This window comes from Pteronotus mesoamericanus, unplaced genomic scaffold (genome assembly GCF_021234165.1).
Source record: "Pteronotus mesoamericanus isolate MK-2021 breed Mesoamerican mustached bat unplaced genomic scaffold, CSHL_Meso_final scaffold_232, whole genome shotgun sequence".
NCBI classification, from domain to species: Eukaryota; Metazoa; Chordata; class Mammalia; order Chiroptera; family Mormoopidae; genus Pteronotus; species Pteronotus mesoamericanus.
This window is the reverse complement of record NW_026555311.1, coordinates 23,776,981-23,786,264: the sequence shown is the minus strand read 5'-3', so window position 1 is coordinate 23,786,264 and position 9,284 is coordinate 23,776,981. Positions and strand designations below refer to the sequence as shown.

At 39.0% G+C, this 9,284-nt stretch overlaps 1 pseudogene; it reads right to left on the bottom strand.

The window, feature by feature from the left end:
• Positions 1–892: 892 nt before the first annotated feature.
• The window catches only part of LOC129085263 (small ubiquitin-related modifier 2-like), a 40,741-nt pseudogene continuing 32,349 nt past the window's right edge, over positions 893–9,284 (bottom strand).

Genomic DNA, 9,284 nt, shown 5'->3' with positions numbered 1-9,284 from the left:
TTATTTCTTCTACATGGTGCATAACCTCTTACTTTAAAAAATTGTTTAAAAAATTATAAAAGTAATCCATTCTCAATGTAAAAATATTTTTATAGTCACTCAATAACAAAGAATCTAGAAGCAAAAATATGTTGCCCCTCCTTTCCCTGGTCCCATTTCCCAAGGTCACTTAAGCAACAGTTTGATTAAATCCACAAGTTTTTCCAAAAGTAAAGCAATTCTTGGGATTACTCATTCCCTCTCATATCTGTAATCTAAATCAAATGAACATATTTTTCTAAAATGTTTTAGTGTTTTTTCTAATGGTTTTTCATTTTTTTTAAACAAGAAGTTTAATTTAAACAAGATGTTTGACTTGAAGGGAAAACTGTCTGGGAGTCATTGTTTTTAGAGTAATTTATCTCTACTTAGAGACAGATTGTTCTACATGTAGCAGCTATAAACAAAGAAGTTATAAAATTGTCCTTGGTTTTATAATGATAAATGAAAGACATTATATTCCCCAACCAAAACAGTTCGGCAAGGATTTTTATGGTTTTTAAAAATTAAACAATGAAAGTAAAATAACTTACTGGAATATAAAAATAGAGCTGAATGAGCATGCCACTGTGGAGAAAGGGGGTATTCTCACAGAACCAATGTTTTCTCCCATCCCATCCCCACTTAATGTCGATCAAAACATATCATTGGCCATTTACTTTTAAAAAGTACAAATGCTCATGCACATCCATCAGTTACTTTATGCACAATAAAGGAATGGGGAAAGGGACAAATTAAAGAATAGAAAAAACTGTGCAGTAGCAGTCAGGACGCGGTGGCATCAAATTGCAGTGTTGTACCTGAGAATGTTTTCTTGGTCTGGAGGAAGAGGGTAAAGTAGCAGGGTCACCTTTCAGTAGACACCTCCTGTCTGCTACTGGAACACATCATCCTTCATTTCCAAATGTACAAATATGTCTCTTTCATTGGTGGGATGGCCGTCAAATAGGACTCTGACCTGCATCATAGACAAACCCTGCTGTTCTTAATAGGCTTGCATTAGTTTACTAAATGGTGCATGCCTCTTAATCTTAGACTGTACCATAGAACCATCCTGCCCACCACCTTCATATGAATATCATCGTTGTTCTTAGTCTTGACCTTTTCCTTGGGCTTTTCGTGGACACTGGAGTCTCCTCAAATGCTGCTTCATAAAAGAGGTACTAGGTCTACACCAAATGAGCCTCAATGGTTTTTCGGACGGCTTTTTTTGTGCAATGTTTTGAAACAATTTACAGATGGTGAAATGGTGCTAAAACACTGGAACGCCAGTTTCCTTTGCTTTGCATTAGCTGGAGGAAGATTTTACATCAAGGGGTTCAGTGGTATAGTTGGAATGCAGGCATTCCCTAATTTGAGGCTTATTATGGACTAGATGTTCTTCTTTCTTGACCTTTCTCCAAAATAAACTTTTTATTTAGGGATAATTTTAGATTTACAGAAAAGTTGCAAAGATAGTACAGTGACTTCCTATATACACTTTGCCCAACCCTCCCTAATGTTAGTATCTTATGTACATGTGGTGTATTTCTCAAAGCTAAGAAATTAACACTCGTATAATACTATTAACTACAGACTCTGTGTGGATTTTACTAGTTTTTCCACTAATCCTTTTCCTGTTTCAGGATCCAATTCAAGATACCTCATTTTGTAAGTGAACAAAAAATGGAGGTTTGGCTGCCTGTTGCCACAAAAACCCAACTCGTGAAGCAAATACTGGCGCAAAAGAAAGGTTTTATTCAGGTACTGCGTGATCTGGGAGAATGGCAGACTCCATCTCAAAGCCCATCTTCTTTTTCCGCCATTGAAAAAGTCTGACTGTCCTCAGCATGACCAGGACAGAAGCCAGTGTCCAGAGTTCCTGCTCCAATTTAGAGTATAGTCCTTTGGAGCCTGCAGGAGGCTGCTAAGCAGTCTGAGTCCTTGCCCAGGTAGCTTAGCTTGTTTCTGGCCATTGTTCATTTCAGGTTCCCTACAGGAGTCTGCATGTGGAGCCCTCATGGTCATGGGCCGTGACTAGGTTCACAAGGTCACGTAATCCTGGGACATCATGAGAACATACCTGGGAATGCATCAGCAGGTAGGCAAGAGAGAGGCTCCCTCCTGGAGGCCAGGGGCCACATGGCCTTAGTAGCTACATGACCCATGGAGAGAACAGGTGAGCACACTAGGTGAGTTCAGGTCACAAGCAAGAATGAGTCCCAAGCCCCCAAGCTTCTTTGTTCCCCTGGGATTATATTAGCTTGTTGGAATTATATTAGCTGGGGTATGGGACAAACCAAGTGCTTTCTCAAAATGACCAGTCAGCTTCCTATACTTTCATGCACTTCAGGTGGGTCTACTTCCTGACAAATCCCTTCTTTCCCCAGGCTAGTATGACAGGCCTCTGTGCCTGCCTTACTCTGGTTCCACCCCCAATCTGGCACTAAAAGGAGAAGAGGGAGGGCTTTTTTCTCTATTCAATTATCTTGCTAGCTTTTTGCGCTCAGTCCCTATCCATTTATATTTCTAACTTTCCACATGCTCAGTGTAAGAACCTCCCCCTGCCGCCATCTTGGCCAATGGGGGAGACTCCCCAGTGTTCCAGACAGACTATTGACGTGTAACGATTTCATTTAGTTACTTTACTTTTTTAATTCCATTGTATCGTTGCCTCTCCAGGAAAGATTGTGGGAAGTAAAATGGGTTAGAGGCAGGACACATACTGACATAGTCAAGATAATGTTAACAAACTGAAGTTGCAGTCATTGGAATTTGGGGATTCTTGGTGAATGTTATTTTACTTAATCATCCTTCTTCCTTTGGGCAAAGTTATGTGAGGTGTGGCTGTACCAAAATATCATCTGTTAGTGGAAATCATCATACTGTGATTTGAAGGGTGAGTGATGTCAGACATGACTCCATTCTGAAAAATTACTCCTACCCAACGACCGTTTTCCTGGATGTTACAACCACAGGGATTTGCTTACCACTCGGGGCAGAAGGTGCCTCATATGTCTTCATTAAAACTGCAAACCTTCATCTCAATTTATAAGGTCGGGTTGTTCAGTGGATTGTCAAGCAAGTGGTTAAAAAGGAAAAGCTTGGGTACATGTGTAAAGGAGTAGCTGGTGGACTAGTTTGGAAACACAGGGAAGAAGCTGGAGCACATTCAGGCTATGGTGTTGAAAGGAATCTGTATATACTCACGGGAACTGAATGCCTAGAGGCACATGTATGGTGGTTGTTGGCAGGTAGGAAGGTTGGAGAGGAGGAAAAGTGAAATTTTAGAGGAGGAGATAAATTTCTGTAAGATAGGAAAAGACAAATCTATTTTCTTTATTTATATTTCTTTTTAAAATCTTTTTAAAAAAGATTTTATTTATTTAATTTTTAGAGAGGGGAAGGAAGGGCAAAAGAGAGGGAGAGAAACATCAACGTGTGGTTGCCTCTTATGAGCCCCATACTGGGGGCCTGGCCTGCAACCCAGGCATGTGCCCTGACTGGGAATTGAGCCAGTGACCCTTTGGTTCACAGGCCAGCACTCAATTCACTGAGCCACATCATCCAGGGCTATTTATAGTTTTCCTGCAGATAAATCTGTGCTATATGGAACACAATGCTTAAAACACCCATAAATGTTGTTGACAGCCTTTTACACTGATATAGTCCTGAAAATATTGAACTACTTCCATTTCAGCTGGTAAAGCAGCTGCTCCCCTGAGTTAGCCAGTAACTGCCCGTCCCCTGGACCTCTGCCAGAAGGTTTACAGCTGCCAACCCAGGGAGCTTCCAGACTCCTGGCCCGGCAACAGGGCCCTGTGGTCTTTTTTGAAGACTGTGCCAAAGCAGGGAGCAAATGTTTGCATATTGTCCCTGCTGATAAAGACAGTGTCTTAGATCAGAGATTTTTCAACCTTTTTCATCTCATGGCACATGGCACACATAAACTAATTACTAAAATTCTGTGGCATACCAAAAACTATTATTTTTTGCCAATTGGACAAAAAAAAAGTAGGTGTAATTTTGATTCAGTCACACTGGACAACTATTGTTGTGTTGGCTTTGCCATTTTTTTTTGTTGTTGTTGTTTACTATCTAAGGCAAAAGAGGTCAGTACCCCTGACTAAATAGTCAGGAATTGCATGTTCTAAAAATTCTTGTGGCACACTGTTAAAATCACTGTCTTGGATCATTTGTCATGTATTAAGTGAGATTCCAACTATCAAGGCTTCCTGACTCAAACCAGGTTTTTACAGTATAGATAGAATCCCTCCATTAATTGGTCTTAACTACCTTTTTAAAATTGTGATAAAATGTACATAACAAAATTCATCATTTAACCATTTTATGTGTATAGTTCAGTAGCATTAAGTTGCTTTTGTAGTCTTATTGCCAAGAATGCAAATCTTATCCTATTCAGACTGTTCCCAAAAAAGGACTCCTGGGAGCCTTAGAGGTCTGTCCTCTGTCGCACACTGTTTCCCTCACTTAGAACGCTTTATTCTTTCATCTGCCTATTAAGAGCCTGAAGACAGGGTCCAGCAGAAGTAACACCTGCTTGGATGTGTTGGTAGGGTAATAACAAGGGTTTAATAATTTATAGTTTTAATTTGGACATTTTACCTGAAATGTCATATGATGTGCTTGAGTGTGATATTGTTATGTTACAGAATTACATGCTTATGATTTTGTAATAAAAGATTTTGTAATAAAAAGGGGTGTTATTTGTGCTGGACCCTGTATAACTCTCCATGGCCACCAGATTTTCACGAATCTCTCACAGCTGAGACTAAGCCCTGATTACTCTAAACTCTTTGCACACAACTTGAAACTCAAGGATTTCCTCATTTCCCTTGCATTAACATTGTGTGTGTGTGTGTGTGTGTGTGTGTGTTTACACATTAACACCTTCTAGACATGGTTCTTAAAGTATTATTCAGGGATCATCTATATTAGCATCACCTGCCTTAAAACAATGACAATTCTCAGACCGCAGGGCCAAAAATTCATTTAATAAACCTGAAAAGGGTCTGCATTTAAGATCCTGCAAGATATGATGCATACTAATGTTTGAGGGCAAAGTTCTAATCTAGATAATTGCTACTTAAACTGCAGGTACTGTGTCTTGTTTATCTTACTATCTTTTGCAGCACCTAGTTCTCGATACTCAGTATACCTTGAATTGAGCAACACAGATCACTGTATACCAGAAATATGAATGTGTTTTTTCTTAATCTCTGGATATTAGACAACTCTTTGTTTGTTTTGCATGGCTAATATTTAGTTCTTCTTCTGCTAAAATCACCTCAATTTCCTTGTTTTCCTGTGGAAACTGTCCCCTGTCAGTATTATATTACATAGTTCAGAGGAAGTTAAAGCTACTTCCCGGCTCCAGAAGCGGGAATGTTATCCAGGTCGGCATTGGAAGAGTAACAATCCTGGCCACAATTACTTTTTCAGAGGTGTGCATATATACCAAACTGAGATAGGAGTGAGAGAGGGTAGGAATGGGCAGGGTACTACTCCTAGCACTATAGTAAGCTCTTTCTGTTGGTGTTGCTAAACTGGAATCTTGTAGCCTGAAGCACTTCATAGTTCCCCGAGAATGAGAGTCTAGAGCTGAGTGGGAAAGACAATGTCCTGAGGACATCATTTAAGTGCCTAGCTCACAATTTGCCTGAAGTTCACTCCTTGAGATTCCAGGTATTAAGCCAACCAACCCCCTTTCTATTTTAAACAGTTTAGTTGACTTTCTTTAGCTTACAACAGGAATCCTGACATATCTTTCATGTTGCCCTCTACCACTGGACACTGTGAGTGAATAACTTTGAGTCTTGGGCTTTCCCTTGCTCTCCAGGCCAATACTAAATAAGCAAATATGATTTCACAATTGCGGCCCAGGCTTATTCAGCCTTCTTTATTTCAGGGAGGCCTTGTGCATGGGTGTGATTTAAATTCCTCGGTCAGTACAGTATTTATGTACTTCTGTGCATAAGATGAGTGCTCAACCAATGTAATTGAGAATATTCTAGAGGTCATTTTTCCTGGGAAACTTCCCTAACTTCCACACTTCCTTGTATTCCAGGTTAAGAGGATCACTTATGGTCGCCCATGCTTACCCTTATCCGAGCCCTCTTTACTAGGTATTATTATTGTGTCTTACCTTCTTTCCCAAACGGTATTCTTTTTGCAGAGTAGGTACTTGACATATAGTTATTAAATAAATGGAAAAGTCTCTTTTCCCATACTTTCTCTAAGAAAATCACAGAAAATCAATGTACCTTTGGCTTGGTTTTCACTGGAGACATAAGACTTTTTCACTTTAAGCTTGTAAAGCAGAGTCACGTACTTTCCATGTTTCTCATTCTTCCTGATTATTGCCCAGCATGTTTGAAAATGTTTATTAGTGATTGCGTCTTAGCCTTTTGGCTAACATCAAGTGAAAATATTGATCAATAATATTGTTTGATCATGTGTTAAGAGCTCAATTTACCCCTGATTTTTGTGAAAGTTCCATTGAGATATTACTTACCTGTAATACTTCTCATTTAAGGCTGACACATTGCATCTCCAACTAGACACTGTTCCAGGTCATAGAAAGTAAACTAAGCTGTGCATGAAAACAATTCCTCAAATTCACATTTTGTTTGAATTAGAACATACTTATTCATCAGGTAATCAAGCAACCTTTGAATGAGATTTCTATGCTTGTACTGAGATATTTGACATACTTTTTCTAGTAATGTCTAAAAAATTAAAATGGACGTCAAAAATCTGGAACTTTAAACAAAAAAAAAAAGTCCATTGAGAAGACTGATATTTTTGTGAACTAACCTTTTAAAGAAACAGAGAGTAGCTAGCATATCTGAATCTCACAACTGTGTTTCAAAAATTCTCATGTTCTATCTAGCTCATTACAGAAAACTTGAAACATTAAGAGAAGAAAATATCAACCATTGTTTTGCCACCTTAATAAAATATTTTAATTTCCAATAACTTCATTCAAGTCTTTTTTCATATATATATATATATATATATATATATTTAAATTGTAAGCAGAGCAATATACATTATACATGAAATTTCAAATCCTGATTTTTTACCTAACACAATATCATATGCATTCTTCATGCTGTTTTATGATTACTTTTACTTATAATTATTTGATCCTGCATCATAGTGCATTGAAAAAACATGCTGTAATTTTCTTAATTATTTCCCAACTGTTAGAAATTAAGCTTGTTCCAGCATTTTGCTCTTTGGTGTGATGAACACATTTGTGTATAAGGATTTTTCAGTTTTGGGAAATGGGTTTTCAATGATCTATTTTACTAAAAACAAAGAAAACCTAGTCTTTCTTTTAGTACTGTGGGGAAGGAACAAACTTTCTTCTACCCTGAAGGTACTTTTCACTGGTCTATAATCAAATAGACATGAAAAAATTTACAAGAGAAAATAACCAAATTTAATGCATTCATATGCATGGGAATCCCACATACATGACAGAGTCAGAGACTCCCACATGCATCAGAAGGTTCAGACACAGAAGTGGAACATAGAGTATTTAGAGCTAGGGATGAGGTGAGGCATTTTGGGGCTTCAGAAGGTAATTGTAGGAAGGGCACTTGTTCAGTAGTTATTATTAGTTTGTCCTGCTATATAGAAGATAGGTGCAAGGTCATTTCTAGTAATTGCTCTTATCGTCTGTCCAGGTCCTAATGAAATTCTTCTAGATACAGTTGGGGGAAGGATCCTAGTGGCCTTTACCACTAAATAATCCACATATCACTGAGGCACATCTGAGAGTGACTTGTTCTGAACTCCTATAGTACCTTTGCCAAGACATCCATCCCTCTCCCTTCCTTCCTTCCTTCCTTCCTTCCTTCCTTCCTTCCTTCCTTCCTTCCTTCCTTCCTTCTTCCTTTCTTTTTCTTACTTTCTTTCCTTCTTTCTTTCCTTCCTTTCCTTCCTTCCTTCCTTCCTTCTTTCCTTCTTTCTTTCCTTCCTTTCCTTCCTTCCTTCCTTCCTTCTTTCCTTCTTTCTTTCCTTCCTTCCTTCTTTCTTTCTTTCTTTTTTCAAATACATTTGTGTCTGCCTTCCCCCGACCACTTTCCCCTGCCCCCCTCCCCCCTCTCTCTCCCTCAATCCTTCCCCACTTTGGCTTTGTCCATGAGTCCTTTCTATATGTTCCTTGACTTGACCCTTCCCTGCCCACCCTTCCTTCCTTCCCTCTTGTCTCTGTTGGTTTCTTTTTTCTTTCAGTGTTACTGATCTTATTTTCCTTGCATCTTTGTTTTGTTGGTTAGGTTCTGCTTATAGGTGATATCATATGGTATTTGTCTTTTGCCCCCTGGCTTATTTCCCTTAGCATAAGGTTCTCTAGTTCCATCCATGCTGTCGTGAAGGGTAGTAGTTCTTTTTCTCTTTCTTCTGCGTAGTATTCCATTGTGTAAATGTATCTTAGTGTTTTTATCCACTCATCTACTGATGGGCATTTAGGTTGCTTCCAACACTTGGCTACTATGAGCATTGGGGTGCATAGGTTCTTTTGAATTAGCATTTTGGCATTTTTAGAGTATAATCCCAGCAGTGGAATCACTGGGTCAAAAGGCTGTTCCATTTAGCTTTTTGAGGAAATTCCAAACTGTTTTCCACAGTGGCTGCAACAGTCTGCATTCCCACCAACAGTGTACTAGGGTTCCTTTTCACTACAGCCTCACCAGCACCTGTTGTTCTGTTCATCTGTTTATGATGGCCATTCTGACCGGTGTGAGGTTGTATCTCATTGTGGTTTTGATCAGCATTTCTCTGATACCTAATGATGCTGAGCATCCTTTCACATGTCTCTGGGCCCTCTGTATCTCTTCCTTGGAGAAGCGTCTGCCCAGGTCCTTTGCCCATTTTTTGATTGGATCGTTTGTCTTCTTGGAGTGGAGTCGAGTAAGTTCTTTATATATCTTGGAGATCAAACCTCTATCTGATGTATCATTAGCAAATATATTTTCCCATACGGTTGGCTCCCTTTTCATTTTGCTGATGTTTTCTTTAGCTGTGCAGAAGCTTCTTATTTTGATGAGGTCCCACTTGTTTATTCTTTCCTTTACGTCCGTTGCTTTAGGAGACATATCGGTGAAAAAACTTGCTGCATGAGACATCTGAGAGTTTCCTACCACCATTCTCCTCTAGGACTTTTATGGTGTTGCGACTTATATTTAAGACTTTTATCCATCTTGAGTTTATTTTTGTGTATGGTGTCAGCTGAG